Genomic DNA, 17,741 nt, shown 5'->3' with positions numbered 1-17,741 from the left:
GCCAGGCCACAAAGGGAAACAAGTAAGGGCCACAGTGGCAGACTGAAGTCCTCATCCACAGCAAAAGCAGGGATCTTGCTGGGTGGGTCACTTCTTTGCATGAAACAAGACAGGACTCCCAGTGGAGGTGTGAGAGAAGTCCGAGAACAGATTTTCTTTCCAGCTTTGTTTGTACACCAAACTGCAAGCTGGCTCCAGAGAAACCCCAATTCCAAGAAAATTCAACTTGATAGAGAACACATTTCTTTCTTGTGGTGATACTGTGTTCCCCAAAATATTGTGCACCCTAATAAATTTATCTGGGGTCAGAGAACAGAACAGCCACTAGATATAGAGGCCAGAAAATGGTGGCACACGCGCCTTTAATCCTAGCATTTGGGAGGCAGAGATCCATTTGGATCTCTGAGTTTAAAGCCACACTGGAAACAGCCAGGCATGGTGACTCATGCCTTTAATCCCAGGAAGTGATGGCAGAAAGCAGAAAGGTATATAAGGCGTGAGGACCAGGAACTAGGGCTGGTTAAGCTTTTAGGCTTTTGAGTAGCACAGTTTAGCTGAGAGTCATCCAGTCTGAGGAAACAGGATCAGCTGAGGAATTGGCAAGGTGAGGTGGCTGTGGCTTGTTCTGCTTCTCTGATCTTCCAGCATTCACCCCAATACCTGGCTTTCGGTTTGTTTATTAATAAGACTTTTCATGATTCATGCTACACTTTCTTTTCTTTCTTCATTTTTAAGGATAACTTGATTTTAAAATTTTAATTAAAATATAATCACATATTACACCTTTTCTTCTTCCTTTCAAATTTGTTGGCTCCCATTCTTTACTTATTATTGTTACATATTATGGTGGCTTGAATAAAAATGGTCTTCATGGGAGCTGGAGAGATGGCTCAGAGGTTAAGAGCACTGACTGCTCTTCCAGAGGTCCTGAGTTCAATTCCCAGCAACCACATGGTGGCTCATAACTATCTGTAACAAGATCTGGTGCCCTCTTCTGGCCTGAAGTCATATATGCTGTATACATAATAAATAAATCTTTAAAAAAAATGGTCTTCATAGGCTCATATATTTGAATTCTTAGTCAGCAGGGAGTGAAACTGTTGGATAGGATTAGAAAAATTAGGAGGTGTGGTCTTGTTGGAAGAAGTATGTCATGGGGGTGGGATTTGAAGTTTCATAAGCCCATGCCAGGCCCATGCTCTCTCTCTGCCTATGCATCAGGATGTACTTTTATCTCAGTTACTGCTCCAGTGCCTGCCTGCCTGCATGCTGTTCTGCTCCCCACCATTATGGTAATGGATTAAACCTCTGAAACTGTAAGCAAGCCCCTAATTAAATGCTTTCTTTCATAAGAGTTGCCTTGATCATGGTGTCTTTTCATAGCAGTAGAACAGTGATTAAGACAGAAATTGGTACCAGGGGTAGGGTGTTGCTGTGACAGGTCTGGTCATGCTGCTTGTTGGTAGAATGCGTGTGGAGGCCTACAAAGGTTTCCTAGTGAGGTGTGAGCTTGATTTACCCAGCAGGGCTGCATTAGAGGATTGCTTGACCATGTACATGGTTATTAGGTGATTGGAAGGGTCTGCACTTGGCTGTGCTGGGGGGGGGGCGTGTCTTTTTCTCTACTCCTTGGCACTCCTATAACCAGCCCTTTAGAAGAGACAAGAGGGGCCAGTGGATAAGGATCCAGTCCCTCCCGAGGCTATCCTGTGTTTCTGTCTGTTTCTCTCCCCTCTATCCTTCTATCTAAATCTCTTATCCCTCTCTCCTCAAGAGTACCCTGTTGTAAAATGTGGGAGCCGGTCTCCCAGCTGGGCTCCCACAAATGCGGACTTTGGATTAGGAAAGCAGTTGAAAGTGGTAAGTGGGGTTTAATGCACTATCTTAGTAGGAATAAGGACGGTAGTGCTGAGAACAATGTGGGGACAGCTCAAGATGTTTCAGAGGGGAGGAATATTAGTAAGTGGCCTAGAGACTGTTCTTGTGATATTTTGGCAAAGAATGTGGCTGATTCATGTCTTTGTCCTAAAAATTTGCAAGAGGCTAAACTGAAGAGTTTTAGATTAATGGTCTTGGAAGAGGAGATTTTGTGACAGCCTAGGATTGCCTGTGTCACGTGGTTATTATTGGTCACTCTTACGTAGATTTACAATGAAAAGGAGCAGCAGAGTAAAGAAAAATGCAAAATATACAGTTGAAGCGAAAAAGAGCACCAGGAAGTGTGACGTAGAAGACAGAAGTTCCAGTGCTCAAGGAGATAAAAGTTTAAAGAAAAGGTTATGGGTGCTACATGGAGTAAAGGGAGTGGTGACCTCAAGGCGAGACCCCGTCCGCTAAGCTTCCAACTGGTTGAAAGGATTTAAAGAATGGAAAGCAGATACAAATGTAGTTGAACTGGGGGGCCAAGCTCCAGAAGGAAACAGAACATGGCAGCTTTGGCAGCTGTTCTGCCTTTAGAGTCATGAATATAAGAAAGGGGTTGTGGAATCTCCCATCAAGGCTAAAGAAAGCTGCTGAGGCCAGGCATGTGTTGGGGGTGCCCTGCATGGAGCTCAGAGAGGCCATTGTGTGCAGCTGTGAAGGTGAAGCCTGGATTGTGTTGGAGACCCCAAGATATTGGAGGTGTCAGAGTGGCGGGACACCTGCCAAAGAGAACTGCACACCACACGTGGAACCAGCCAGAGAGAGACATGCGTTGCCGTCTTTGACATCAGACGTGGAGATGCAGAATTGGGAGTTTGCCCAGCTGGTTTTTGCTTTTGCTTTGGTCCAGCATTTCCTCACTAGGCCCCTTCCATGCGTTTTGGAATGGTAATGTATATCCTGTGCCATTGCATGTTGGAGTGTGTAGTCTGCTTTTTGACTTTGATTTTACGGGGGTTAGAGTTAAGAGACTGCTTTGAGTCTCAGAGACTTTGAACTTTGGATTTTTAAACAGTGTTGAGACTGTGACACACTCTGGGGTCTTTTGAAGTTGGACTGAATGCACATTGCATTTTGATATGGCTACAAGCCTATGGGGGCTAGGGAGTGGAATGTGATGTTATGAATAAGAATGACCCCCATAGGCTTATATATTTGAATGCTTGGCCACCAGGAAATGGTACTGTTTGATAGGATTAGAAGGATCAGGAGGTGTGGCCTAGTTAGAGGAAGTGTGCCACTGGGGGAGGGCTTTAAGGCTTCAAAGGTCCATGCCAGGCCCAGTGTCTCGCTCTTTGCCTATGGATCAGGATGCACCTCTCAGTTACTGTTCCAGCACCATGCCTGCCTGTATGCTGCCGTGCTCCCTGCCATGATGATAATAGACTAAGCCTCTGAAACTGTAAGCAAGCCCCAATTAAATGCTTTCTTTCATAAGAATTGCCTTGGTCATGGTATTTTTTTCATAGTGGTAGAATAGTGACTTAGACATATATGTAACTAAATATATAAACACAACCTTCTGAGTCTGCTTAGTGTTGCTTGTGTGTATTTTTTTTTTTTTTTGGAGGTGGCTGACCATTTGGGACTAGATAGCCATTTTGGACACTTAGCTCTGGGGAAGACTAATTCTCCATCTCTCAGCATTTTTTAATTGATTGCGGCTCTTTATCTAGTGAGGGGCCCCATGTGATTTTCATGCTGGTGTGTCACATGGAGAATGCTTCCTTCCTTTCTCTTTCTCTCTCCATCTCTCCCTCTCTCTCTCTCCTTCACCTACCTATCTTCCTTTCCCTTCCTTCCTTCCTTCCTTCCTTCCTTCCTTCCTTCCTTCCTTTCTTTCTCTCTTTCTTTCTTTTGACAAAGTCTCACTATATAGCCTAGGCTGGCCTAGAACTTGCTATGTAGACCAGGCTAGTCTCAAGAGATCTGTCTATCTCTGTCTCCTGAGTGCTGGGATTAAAGGTGTATACCACCATGCCCAGCTGAGAATATCTTCCTTAAACCAGCATTTACCATGGTTGAAACAGAGCTGGTTACCTACACCAAATCACCAAGGGCAGCAGAATGACTCTCTGACACTGTAACAGTCTGCAGAAGTCCTTTACCTGTTGGAGAACACGCAGTTTTCACCACATAGCCATCGTGTAGGTCAGGGTAAACCTACAGCTGTTTGTGCTGGCTCTGGGAGAAGAAGCAGGCAAGACAGCCATGAGCATAGTGTGGTACACAGTCTGTGGGGTTCAGTTCTAGGCCTCCAATGCCCTGCTTGTGATTCCATGACAAGGTAGGGGACAGGGCTTCTGAGAATAGACTAGACTAGGTCAGGCTTGGGTGGTGAACACCTGCCCCCTCCCCCCTCCCCTTAGCTAGAGCCAGCTCTTCATTGGGGTGTTGGCACAGCAGAAAAAGTCTGCCATGGAGCTGAGTTGCCCCTGTGTGCTGCCTTGGTGAGGGGGACAGTCTGTGTCTGTTCTCCATCCTTGCAGATGCTCCATGGGATTTAGTAACCAGGGACATGGAGAGTCTAGAGGACAGACAGCAGAGCCTGCCCTGTGTCTGAGCTCCTGGTGCCTGAAGGGTAAGGGGCAGTTCCCACGGAGGTGAGGTGGAAGCTTATGCTCTGGGACAGGCCTGGCAGGCCCTGGGCTGGTGTGCCTGGGGCTTTGGCTTTGGGCTTGGACTAGGGCGCTGGAGTCGTAGTCAGGTCTTGAGTGATGCTGGCCTGGTAGCACTGGATGCAGGGGACACACGGAGTCACAGAGTGAGTGATGCATGTCTCTGTAGCCCTGGACAGATGCTGCTGCTTCCAGAGTGGCAATTGCTCTACCCTTCTGGCTACAGGGACATTTAATTGCAGCTGTGCTGGACAGAACCTACCGGATAGTTAAAGTTTTGTTTGTTTGTTTGTTTTTGTTTTTTAAAGGAAACTCATTGTGTTTTGATCATCTTCCAGGCCACTCAAAAGCGCCTTCTGAAATACAGCAGCCGTGGGCCGCTGAGCGCTGCGTCTGGGGGCTCTTTGCACAGACCTCGGAACGCTCTGATTCTCTCATAGTTTACCTTGTGGAGAAGAATTACTGTGTGAAGGAAGCCAGCAGGCCAGGGGAGAGCACTTTCCTGTGATTTGTGTCTGGAGAGTGAGGAAAACACGGCAGACATAGATGCTGAGTGGAGTAGGAGACGCAGACGGGCCTCCTACCCCTCCCTGCTGGGGAGCCACGGGAATTGCTTGGGCTCCTTTGCATTTGTTATTAGAGGACAGAACAGATGGTAAAAGGTTAGTTTAAAGTGATGTCTGCATTAAAATAATGTACGGCACCGAAGTCTGTGTTCACCTGGGGATGGTAGCAGGGCCGCTCTGTCCTCAGGAAAGAATGGAAGGAGGGAGGTCCCAGAAACCCCCATATAGAGTATTGCCTTGCTCAAATGAACTTGAAGCTGGAGAAAGTCACCATGTGGCTTCCAGTTGCAGACACCTGGGTTTATTATCAGTGTATTCAAGTGAGGAAGCAATGGGGCAGGATCACATCTGGATTCCAGATGTGTGTGTAAGGGGGGGGAGGGAGGGAGGGAAGGAGAGAGAGAGAGAGAGAGAGAGAGAGAGAGAGAGAGAGAGAGAGAGAGAGATCCATTCAGAAAAGGCCCTCAGCCTAGGGCCAAAAATACATGCTGTGCTAGGCTCTGCGGGGACATATGGAGACAGCAGGAGGACATAGTCACCTGTTAGGGACAAGAGCTGTCCCACAAAGTGACACTTCATAGTTATAAATATGGACAAAGGCTGTCAGTGAGAAGACAAGCTATGAGGATGTGGGGAGCATGGGGCAAGAGTAGCTCAGAGAACATCACACTCAAATTTGGCTCATTTGTTCTTATCCACAGCTAGTTATGGACACAGACACCCTACACATAGATGCATAAACACAATATGCACACACACCACACAGTATACACACAGGACAAACATGCATGCTCAAACACAAACAGTACAAAGATCTGTGCAAACACATCCAAACACATAAGTGCATACAAGCCTCCACGCCTGCACCATGGCCTCTCCTCTGGGCACTGGCCTCTGAAGGAGTTGGATATTCCATGGCTAATGGTTCTGTCACTCACAGGCCTCCATGGTCCCTGCCCTGGCATTTCAAAAGATGCTCAGATAATCCTGGAGATCAAGCCTGTCCAGCAGGACATGGATCTCCGGTGAAATGTTTCTGTGCTTTTCTCCTCGTACCGTATTAAACCCAGAGATTTCTCCGGGAGAACAGGTTGCAATTTCTCATTTTTGTTCCCCGCTGGGAGTCCGCATGGCCTGCAGCAGCTCCTGCTTCTTCTTCGAGTGAAGGGCTCTGAGTCGTGACAGCCATGCCTCCCCCATCCCTCTGCCCACGCTCCAGGATGGAGACGGCTTGATTTACTCGTGGCCGTGACTAGAGCCAGCAAGGCTGCTGCTGACCAAGAAAGGCAATTTTCTTTTAAAGTCTGTCTCTCACTGAAGCCCAGAGGTAAGAGGATGTTTGCATCTGAACACATTTGCAGCTTCCTGTGGTCTCAGCCCTGTGCACGTAAACTCTAATGTTCCTGGAGCTTGCACTTGGTCCCACAGCTGACAGAGAATCAGGGTTTCTTGGTCTTCTGCATTCGCTCACTTTTGCTTGTCCCAGACGCCCCCAGCCTCCATTTCCTCCTTCCCTGCTCTGTTGTCATCAAGCATTAATGACGCTTCACATACCTTGCTGGGCCTTGGGAGCCCAATAGGGCAGCCTGTCCCTAAAAGTGGCACATCTGGTCCTGGAAAGTGTATGCAGCAGGTGCCTCATAATTACTAGATAAGTAAGTGAAACCCGAGTCACAGCCCAAGGGTAGGGTAGACAGAGATGGCCAGGTCATTCACCATTCTGCTGGGAAGTTGTGGCTGCTGAAGCCCCAGGAAAGGCAGGACAGCTGGCCATCCTGTGGTCCAGAGGATGGGGAGTGGGTAGGCTGTAGAGAGGTGGGGAGCGAAGGTCTGTATAACTTAGGCTTGGTGAAGTCAGAGGAGTGCTGGGGCCTCTGTGAACCACCACTGCACGGAGAATAAAGATGGTGGATGCAGGAGTGGGGAAAGTGGTGAGGGAGGGAGAGACACAGCACGTCGGCCCAGCTCACTGGAGCCTGGCCTGGAGACTGCATGGAGCCCATAGCAAAAGATGAAAGTACATACGCCATGACTGCTCCACTCTTGCTCACCGCTCTGGTGGCCAGGAACAGTTCCAGCAGCTGCTCTCCAATCTACGTGTTGTCTCTGGGCTCATGTCCCTTTGAAGACTCATGTCTTCCCACCTAATGTGTCCACATCAGGATTCAGTAGCCTGGTCATCTGTGCTGATACCAGCTCAGTGGCCCATCCTGAGGAGGGGCCAGCTGTCCAGGAATCTCTGTCCCTTCAGAAGTCCTCAAAAGAGACCCACAGCCAAACATTAGGCTTGGGGAATCCCACTGAAGAGAGGGAGGAAGGATTGTAGGGTCCAGCAGTGTCAAGGACATCACAAGAAAACCCACAGAATCAACTAACCTGGGCTCACAGGAGCTCACAGAGTCTGAACCAACAACCAGGGAGCCTGCATGGAACTGGCCTAGGCCCTCTGCATATGTGTGACAGTTGTGTAGCTCGGTTTTCTTGTGGAACTCCTAACAGTGGGAGCAGGGCCTGTCTCTGATTCTTTTGCTGGCTTTTTGGACCCTATTCCTCACACTGAGTTGCCTTGTCCAGGCTTAATACAAGGGAAGGTGCTCAGTCTTACTGCAACTTGATATGCCATGTTTTGTTGATATCCATGGGAGGCCTGCCCTTTTCTGAGTAGAAACACAGGAGGAGTGAATTGAGGCAGAGGGGAGGTGGGAGTGACTGGGAGGTGAGGAGGGAGGAGAAATTGTGGTTGGGATATAAAATAAATAAATAAATAAATATTTTTAAAAAAAGTCCTCAAAAGACCATTAGAACATTCCAGAATGGTAAGCTTTCTGGCTACCGTCTAGCCTATACTGCAGTTGTAGCCTGAGGCCTGCGGTGTGTTCCCCAAAATATTGTATACCCTAATAAACTTATCTGGGGGTCAGAGACAGAACAGCCACTAGATACAGAGGCTAGAAAATGGTGGCACTCACACCTTTAATCCTAGCATTCCAGAGGTAGAAATCCCTCTGGATCTCTGTGAGTACAAAGCCACATTGGAAATGGCCAGGCATGGTGACACACGCCTTTAATCCCAGGGAGTGGTGGTAGAAAGCAGAAAGGTATATAAGGCGTGAGGACCAGAAACTAGAAGCATTTGGCTGGTTAAGCTTTCAGGCTTCTAGCAGCATTCAGCTGAGATTCATTCTGGATGAGGACTCAGAGGCTTCCAGTCTGAGGAAACAAGACCAGCTGAGGATCTGGTGAGGTGAGGTAGCTGTGCCTTGTTCTGTCTCTCTGATCTTCCAGAATTCACCCCAATACTTGGTCTGGGTTTGATCTTATTAATAAGAACTTTTTAAGATTCATGCTACAGAGGCCAAAGGTTTTAGGTGTAACAAGGACCCTGGGAAGAGTTCCCATGTCTCACTTAGTGGTCACATTACCTTTATCTGTTTATTTGTGGTGTTAGGGATAGAACCCAAGGCCTTGGGTATGGTAGACAAGTGCTCTACCCCTGAGCTACACCCCTAGCCCAGCCACACACTGACTCTATAGCAGAAAGCAAGCAGAGCCATCTCTGCTGGGACCCAGAGCCCCACGTACAGATGGGAAGACTGAGCTAGCTCTTCATCTCACAGGGTTACTCTACTCTCCACCAGAGACTCAAGTGCTAGCCATCACTTGCTCTAACCAGTTCTGCAGATGTGGGTCCTAGATCAGGCAACTGTCTGTCAAAATCCCCTCATTTAAAAATCAGCATGATTATGTCTTTGTTCCTAGGCAGAGCTTCATTTTAATCGTTTTGGGACGAGATTGTGAAATTGAGGCCCTATCGTATGTGAGACCCTCAGAGCATGCTGCAGCATCTCATTGAAGAGTCCTTTGCTGGTTGCTGAGTGCTCAGCCCTCAATAGGCCACCTGTGTCACCCCCTTCAGGGAACCCTGTGGGAGAGGGGCACAAAGGACACAGGAGCCGGAGGATGGGGAGGAGTACTATGAACTGCTGTTAGCAGCAGTGGTTACCGGCACAGCTTCCAGCCTTCAACATTTCATCCTGGAAGGGGAGGCTCCGTTAGCACTTAATGGTTGCTGGGGGAGAGAGGATCATGTAGCTAGAGTTTTCCTGCTTGGCCCACTGTCAGGACAAATCTCTTTCACCCGTCAGGCCCGCAGCTGCTCAAACCCACTACACGACCATTTTCTTCAGAAGTCACCATTAAATTGCTCATGTGCCAGTGACTACCTGTCTTAGGGTTTCTATTGCTGTGAAGAGACACCATGACCACGGCAACTCTTACAAAGGAAAACATTTAATTGGGGCTGGCTTACATTTTCAGCCCATTATCATCATGGCAGGAAGCATGGCAGCATGCAGGCAGACGTGGTGCTGGAGAAGGAGCTGAGAGTTCTACATCTGAATCTGCAGGCAGCAGGAAGAGACTATCACACTGGGTGTGGCTTGAGCATCTGAAACCTCAAAGCCCGCCTCCACATGACACACTTCCCCAACCAGGCCACACCTACTCCAACCAAGCCACACCTACTCCAACAAGGCCACACCTCTTAATAGTACTGTGCTGTCTAAGACTATGGGGGCCATTTTTATTTAAACAACCACACTATCCACATCCACATTCATGCAAGCAACCCTACTAAGTCACAAAAAGGATCACAGAAAAAAAATTCATTCAACCAACTAACCAGCCAACTAACTACCCAACTAAACAAAAAGACGTGTGTGGAAGGGGACTTGTAGAGAAGGAGCTTGGTGGGAGGGATTGAAAGGGTAATGGGGAGGGTGAAAATGACCAAAATACATCATAAACATGCATGAAATCTCAAAGGAGAAAGCTGGGAAGCAGCTGGACTCAGCTGGCCGTTACAATTGCTCTCATCAATCAAATGGCACAAACTTGGGACCAATCCTGACCCCACTCTTCCTTGATTTTTGAACATTAGTGAAGAGATTTGAAGTGTTTGTTGCATTTCATGAAGTATTTCTCATGCACACTGAAATTGAGACTTCACTTATTTCCACACAGGTTTTTGTAAGCCGAAACCCCAGCATGTGACAGGGACGGGAGGGAATAGCATCCGTGGTGAAACACGGTGGCCATCGTGCATGCTGTTCACAATTACTTTGAGTTTCATAAATCACAGGAAAATCCCTCAAAGTCATATGAATACTAATGAAAGCCAAGAATATGTTCTTACAAAATTTGCCTGGTGGGGAAGAGGGAATTAGTTGCGCTCAGAGATGCCCTTCAGGTTGTACCAAATTAATAAGGCCAGGTTCTCTTAATTTCTAGTGGGGGATTGGGCGGGCTTTATTTCCGACAGTGCAATAGCAGTGTGGTTGTGTGTGTGTGCCTGGCCTGCTGGTCCACAAAGGCTGATTAACTTTTTTTTTTTTTTTTGGTTTTTCGAGACAGGGTTTCTCTGTGTAGCTTTGCGCCTTTCCTGGAACTCACTTGGTAGCCCAGGCTGGCCTCGAACTCACAGAGATCTGCCTGCCTCTGCCTCCCGAGTGCTGGGATTAAAGGCGTGCACCACCACCGCCCGGCCTGATTAACTTTTGGGTCATTGTCGTTCCCCCATTGGAAGACAGTCAAAGTGCCCTCCCTAGCCAGGAGGAACCCAGGATGGCCTCTGGCACCGTTCCTCAGGCACCACCCGTCTTGAGCTGACTGAGTTGGCCAGGCTGGCCAGTTAGCTCCAGGGATCCTCCATCTCTGCCTCACCAGCACTGGGCGTACAAGCACAATCCACACACCTGGCTGTTTGTATGGGTTCTGGGGAACAGCTCATGTGCTTGTGCTCACAAGACTCATCCTTCAGTCTTAGGGCATACACAGGAATACACTCAAATGATTATGCCTTCAGTCACTAAAACATTGCCTCCTATGCAGCAAGGTCCGGGGCTGGCTGGGCCTTTGCCTTTAGTTTTCAGGAGCATCTTATTTATTTATTTAAAAGTTTTTTTTTCCATTTTACATACCAATCAGTTCCCCCTCCCTTCCCTCCTCCCACTCATCCTCCACCTCCCCCCCATGCCCCATCCACTCCTCAGAGAGGGTAAGGCTTCCAATGGGGAGTCAATAAAGTCTGGCACATCAATTTGAGGTAGGACCAAGCCCCTCCCCCCTGTATGGAGGCTGAGCAAGTTATCCCCCCATAGGGAATATGTAATTTTAAAAACAACTTGATAAACAAAACAAAACATTAAAGCCAAACTCAGCAAGCATATTTAGCATGTTTCCTCTGGCTCCCCAGTACTGGGTGTGTCCTCCTACAAGTAGCATCTGTCTGTCTGTCTATTTGAAGACACACAGGTAGAGGCCATCCCACTGCTTAGATAATTGGGAGTAGCTATGCATTCTTCTGTTTTGCTTGTGTTTGTGTGTGTGCATGGGTATGTATGCATGTGTGTGCATGTGGATGCCAGAGATTGACATTGGTATCTTTCTTAATCCCCCTCCACCTTATTTTTCAAGACATGATCTCTTACTGAACTGGGACTCAGTGGTTTAGCTAGTCTGGCAGCCAGCAAACTACAGTGATCTCCCTGTTTCTACCTCTCCAGCTCTGGGATCATGGGCACAGGCTGACATGCTTGGCTTTTTACGTTGCTGCTGGGACTTGAACTCAGGTGCTGGGGGATGTCTTTCTGTACGCTGTGAATATAAGTTGTTCCCATTGGTTAATAACCCTTTGGCCTATGGCAAGGCAGCTTAGAGGCAGGCAGGAAATCCAAGGAGAGAGACAGGAAAAAGAAAGGTGGAGTCTGGAGAGACACCAGCCTGCCCACTCAAGGAGCAACATACCAGCAGACCAGTAAAGTCACAGATCATGTGGCAAAACACAGATTAATAGAAATGGGTTAATTTAAAATATAAGAGCTAGCTAGCAAGAATTCTTAGCCATGGACCATACAGTTTGCAAGTAATATAAGCCTCTGTGTGTTTATTTGGTCCGAGCAGCTGTGGGACCAGGTGGGACACAGGAAAACTTTCAACTACACTCAGATCTTCACACTTGTCCAAAAGAAAGGCCCTTTTGCTTTTTTTTTTCTGACAAAGTCTTGCTATGTTGCCCAGACAGGCCTCAAAATTGTGATCCTCCTGCTTCTACTTTGTGAGTCCTGGGATTATAAGTATGTACCACCATGACTCTACTTTGTGAGTACTGGATTACAGGTGTGCACCACCGTGACTCTACTTTGTGAGTGCTGGATTATAGGTGTGCACCACCGTGACTCTACTTTGTGAGTGCTGGATTACAGGTGTGCACCACCGTGACTCTACTTTGTGAGTGCTGGATTACAGGTGTGCACCACTGTGACTCTACTTTGTGAGTGCTGGATTACAGGTGTGCACCACTGCACCTGGCTTCCCACTTTGCTTCTCTTCTTTGATTGTTCTGATCAAGGTTTTGTTCTTAGACTTCTCAGAGGACCATGTGACCTCTGGACCAGAAAAGGTGAGAAGAAAGGTGGGAGGTGACTGTGTCACCCAACAGAGCAAGGACAGCAGCTTGGTTAGCATAGACACCAGCTCAGGGGGTGACTTGGGATTCTGGGCTTCCTGCAGCAAGCAGTGTCTAGTTTTGATGTTCTCAGGGACTGAGTGCATCCAGAAGTATGGAAGTCATGCTTCACACAGCATTCTTCCAAGAACGGAATTTTTGGAAGTTTGCTAAGATACTTCTTTCTGGAAGCCTTGTCAACTTATGTCACATTTCCACCTGTGGACACTTTTCCTGGGCACTCTCTGTCCTGTGTGTGTCTCTGTGGTTCCCGTGGCAGGTGGCGATGTCCAGCAGATATGAGTTTAGATAAAGGTATCAGTGACAGGTTCTTACATAAGATGACACTGTGGCCAAGACCTGGACCGAGAGGAGAGACAGCCATCTGGGTGATGGGAGACAGTGTTTCAGCAGAAAATGTCTAAGAAGCCTCAGGGGGCTGAGGCTGAGAGCCAGGGGACCTCGGCTGTCACAGGCAAGGACTAGCAAGGTGGTCAGTGTGGTGGGGCGGAGTGAACAAAGACTGTGTGTTGGGAGATGAGGACAGTGCTCAGAAGACCAATGCTGTGGGGCCAAGGAAGACCTTTGGGACCCTGGCTTTTGTCCTGGTTATGAGGGACCACTGGTGGGGTGAGCAGAAGGTGCTGTCTGTCATGTTTCTAGGACCATTGGGTCTTGCTGTAAAATGGCACCTGCAGCCTGAGTTAGGGCTGAAGCAGGAGAATGGCATAGGAGCCATGGAGACGATGCTGGTGAGGGATGGCGATGGCCTCGGGGCAGGTGGCAGGGGGTGGCTGAGGTCTGTTTTGAAGGTACAGATGACACGCTCTGAAGATATGAGTAGAGAAAGGAACACAAAAGCACTCCAGGCAGCTGGGAAAGCTAAGAGGGTGCCAATGGGAAGCATGGGTTGGGGGAGTCAGGGCTTCATGGGATGTGCCAAGTTTGACAACCAAGCAGCAGGATGTCCCAGCGCATAGTGGCTTGGACTCAGCTCTGTATCAGTTCACATTCCGGTTCTATAGTTTTCTACCAGTGATCGTGGGCAAATGACTTCTTTGCCTCAGTTTGCCTCCTGTTAAAGCAGAGACAACCTTGCCTCCAGGGACTGGGTGAGTACTGGTGAGGTGTGTGAAGGGCTCAGCAGTGACGGTCCATTTCCTGTCAGAGTCCAGCATGATTGTGACGTATGTGCCTGGTAGTGGCAGGAGCTGATGGGTCTTTACATCATGGGGTGAAAGTATAATGGTGAGAGAAAGGGAAAAACCACCAACTATACAGGCTATAGGTCCAATGAGAGTCAGCTCTGTCACATGCCTGACTACGGCAGCTGAGGCCACGGGATGAAGGGTGTGGCAATGGGCAGTAGGGAAGAGTGGGGTTTGGAAAATCCCATCCTCAAGCATCATCCTTGAAGCAGTGCTGTGGCAGCCGCCAGCACACAGAGAACTTAACTGCCAGTGAGAACTGAGTCTGTTGTTAGTGTGTGTGCAGCCCAATGTTATCCCAGCCTCCCTTTGTAGACTAGTGGGGGCAGCACTGTAGACAACACAGGCCTCGATTAAAGGATCCTCCTGTGTTAAATATCGGATGACATGTGACCTACACTTCTTGTTTGACACCAATTCTGATTTCCTATGGAGCTCTTTTTTCCTCAGGTTTCCTGATGGTTAATTCCAGATAAACTACCGAGGCCAGTATTAGAAACACGAGCATGAACACAGCTTCTCCTCACAGCAGACAGTTTGACTCAGGGATGGAGGTGATGGGAACTCTGCTTCCTTAGGGAGACCTGTGACTTGGTAGTGACACTTCACAGGGCCCCTTCGCTTTAAACCTACTTCCCTCACTGCCCTCATCCACACACTTAATTCCAGCTGGCGGAGCGGGAAGGGTGAATACCCTTCTGTATTCTTCTCCAGCTTTGCAAGACTCAAGAGCTAATGTGCATTTCCAGTCATCCCACTCACCCGGCAACTCGCCCCGATGGCAGCATTGGGGGTGCCTTGGAGAAATGACACAGAGTAGAATGTTGTGTCTCAGAAACATCATCCTGAAACTGTGGGGGATGGTGAGATGTTTTCCCAGGGAACATGTTGCTTCCAACACCTGGTGGAATATTACAGGCAAAAAGAAAACAAGCAGGCACACTTAACTATGGCCAAAAAAACAATGGTCCTTAGTGAGTCTCCTTCCTCCAGCAATTCCTTCCTGAGCCTCAAGACATCACAAGATTCCAGTTTCAGATAAAGGATGTCTCTACACATGAAAAGAGCTGCCCACCATGTACTTTCACAGCGTAGTATTTATAGATGAGACTGTTGGGTGCGAAACATACTTAGCAGAGAACGGCATCTTATTTTCTGCTGCATCAACACAGACTGGCAACATTCTTAAGCCACCGGATAGCTTGGTGGACTCCAAGGGCAGAGAAATTCATTGGGGTACAAGCACACAAAGGCATGGTGAGAGTCAATGGTTTCAACCCCGAGTTTGGGATCAAATAGTTCTAAAGTCCTCATTTTGTCCCTTATTTAGTGAACTTTGGACAAGTTTAAACTTCTGAATTCATCTCTTCATTTATGAAGAGGGAGTTAAGGTATCTGCTGAATAAATCGAGAGGGTTAAAGCAAAGATGTCTACAGTACAAAGAGATCAAGAGATGGTGCTTGCGTCTTCTCCCTCCTCTGTTGTCACATCACATACATTTTCATATCGCCTCGTCTGCACTCATCATCAACCATTATCTTCTTCTTTACCGACATGGCCATGATCTCATCTGCATGGCCACCAGTTCTACTGCCGTTGCCTGTGTTAGCATCTTCCAAAAAAACCACCATCTTCATCCACATCCACACTACCACCAACATCATCTTTACCCACATCACCACCACCATCATCACCATCCCCAACACCATCAGTGCCACCTCCATTCTTATGTTATCATCTTCCTCACCACCACCACCACCACCCTCATCACCATTATTTCCATCCACATCACTACTACCACCACACAACCAACATCACCAACACTATCATCACTATCAGTGCCACACTATGCCTCTATCACTGTCTTCCTCATCAACACCATCATCTTTAGCCATACCATAGTCATCTCCATCCTTATCACCATTATCAACACCCTCATTTCCATTCACATCACCAGTAGTACCATCGTCCGCATCACCACTTCCTCATCACCACTATTGTCATCATCATTATCTTTGTCTATATCACCATCATCCACATCCTTATCATCACCTCATCTCCATCAATGCCACTGCCTTCTTTATCATTTTCTTTCTCATCACCGCATCTCCATCATCAATCTGTTTTCACCATCATCATCATCGTTTGAGGGGGACTCATTTGCTCAAAGAGAGGGAGAAGAGATATACGATAAATGTGTTACCTAACCAGATTGGAAAGTTGATGGACCACAAAGGAGATAGCCAGGAGCGCCTGTGGGATTACACAAAATTGTTTTTTCAATATTTTTACAGCCGAGACTTGGCATTTATTAAGATGGATCTGGGCACTGAATCTGATGTCATCAATGTCCAATGTCAAACTGTGAGTAACTAAAACTTCCTTTTTTGTGTTCCTTGTGTGTGATAACAGGACATATTTCCCAGATGCCTGGGTGGCAAATATGGCCACTAGGAGGCCATGCAGGTCAGAGGCCAGAATGTCCTTTTACTGCCACCTGCTGGCGGCTAGGCATGTCTTTTCACCTTGCTGGTCCTAAGTCTCTTTGTCAACGAGACAACCTTTAACACATCTCTTTCGCCTCCCATTCTTGCTTTTATGAGACAACATGCAAACCCAGGGAAGGACAGCGGGCTGCACCTCAGAGGCTGATGTGTGCTCTTACATCAGGGAGGAGTCTGATGGGCTTATTTCTCCTGGGGCCTAAGAGCCAGGGTAGCCAAGGGACCATCAGGTGGCGTCTGCTGGCTTCATTGTATGCAGACATGGAGAGACCTCACACATCTTCTGGAGCATAGGAGGGCTCCACACCTGCCAGCCAGAAGCAGAGCAGTGGGTATTACACGAATCTTAGAAGGTCTTATTAATAAAAACAAACCTGAAGCCAGGTATTAGGGTGAATGCTGAATGATCAGAGAAGCAGAACAAGCCACAGCTTCCTCACCTTGCCAGTTCCTCAGCTGATTCTGTTTCCTCAGACTGGAAACCTCTGTGTCCTCATCCAAATGGATCTCAGCTGAACTGCTGCTAAAAGCCTAAAGGCTTAACCAGCCTAAAAGCTTAACCAGCCTCTAGTTCCTGGTCCTCACACCTTATATACTTTTCTGCTTTCTGCCATTACTTCCTGGGATTAAAGGCGTGAGTCACCATGCCTGGCTGTTTCCAGTGTGGCCTTGAACTCACAGATATCCAGGTGGATCTCTGCCTCTGAAATACTACGATTAAAGGCATGTGCTACCACTGCCTAACCTCTATGTTTAATATTGTGGCTTTTCTGTTCTCTGACCCCAGATAAGTTTATTAGGGTGCACAATATTTTGGGGAACACAATACCACCACAGGTGGGTGTGGCAGGCAGTGCCAAAGACAGGCTCTTTGCCCTCTCTTACGGAATGCTGATTTTAGATCAAGTTGTCAGCTTCCAAAGACTAGATTTAGGTTAAGAATCTGCAGGAGTGGTTCCTTGAAAAATTGAGGCATCTGGCAAATTTGACTGAAGACAATCATCTGGGGGAGTGGAGAAGCATCCCTTTAAAGGATGTACAAGTCCCACTTCTTCCTATGGTCTCACAAGCACCTGGCCTTGGTCCCTTGAGCCTCAACAGGAGGTCCCACCCTAGCAACCTCAGTTCCACAGTGCTACCCACCCTAGCCTGGTTCAGTAGATGGTGCTGGTCTTGTAGGACCAGGCTAGCTTTACAGAGAACCAACTGTCTGAGAACCAATCCTGCCTCCACACGGTAACAAAGCTGTCTATTCCCCTTCCCATGACCACTCAGCTGGCCAGGCTCTCAGATCTCAGGTCAGGTTTAGAGAAATGGCCTGGACATTTCCCCTCAAGTGTTTGTAGCCTGTGGTGGACAAGGAGAATGTGCTCAGGGCATCTGACAATGGCAGGCTGCAGGGTCCTTGGCAGGCACT

The 17,741-nt window shown here is 47.9% G+C and overlaps 1 protein-coding gene across 2 annotated transcripts in view; it reads right to left on the bottom strand.

Moving 5' to 3' along the window:
- Cdh4 (cadherin 4) overlaps positions 1 to 17,741 on the bottom strand; it is a 503,129-nt gene that overhangs the window by 57,442 nt on the left and 427,946 nt on the right. The gene's annotated exons all lie outside the window — the stretch shown is intronic.

This window comes from Peromyscus eremicus, chromosome 4 (assembly GCF_949786415.1).
Source record: "Peromyscus eremicus chromosome 4, PerEre_H2_v1, whole genome shotgun sequence".
Classification (NCBI taxonomy): domain Eukaryota; kingdom Metazoa; phylum Chordata; class Mammalia; order Rodentia; family Cricetidae; genus Peromyscus; species Peromyscus eremicus.
The sequence above is the reverse complement of the archived record's forward strand: the minus strand, read 5'-3'. Positions and strand labels throughout refer to the sequence as shown.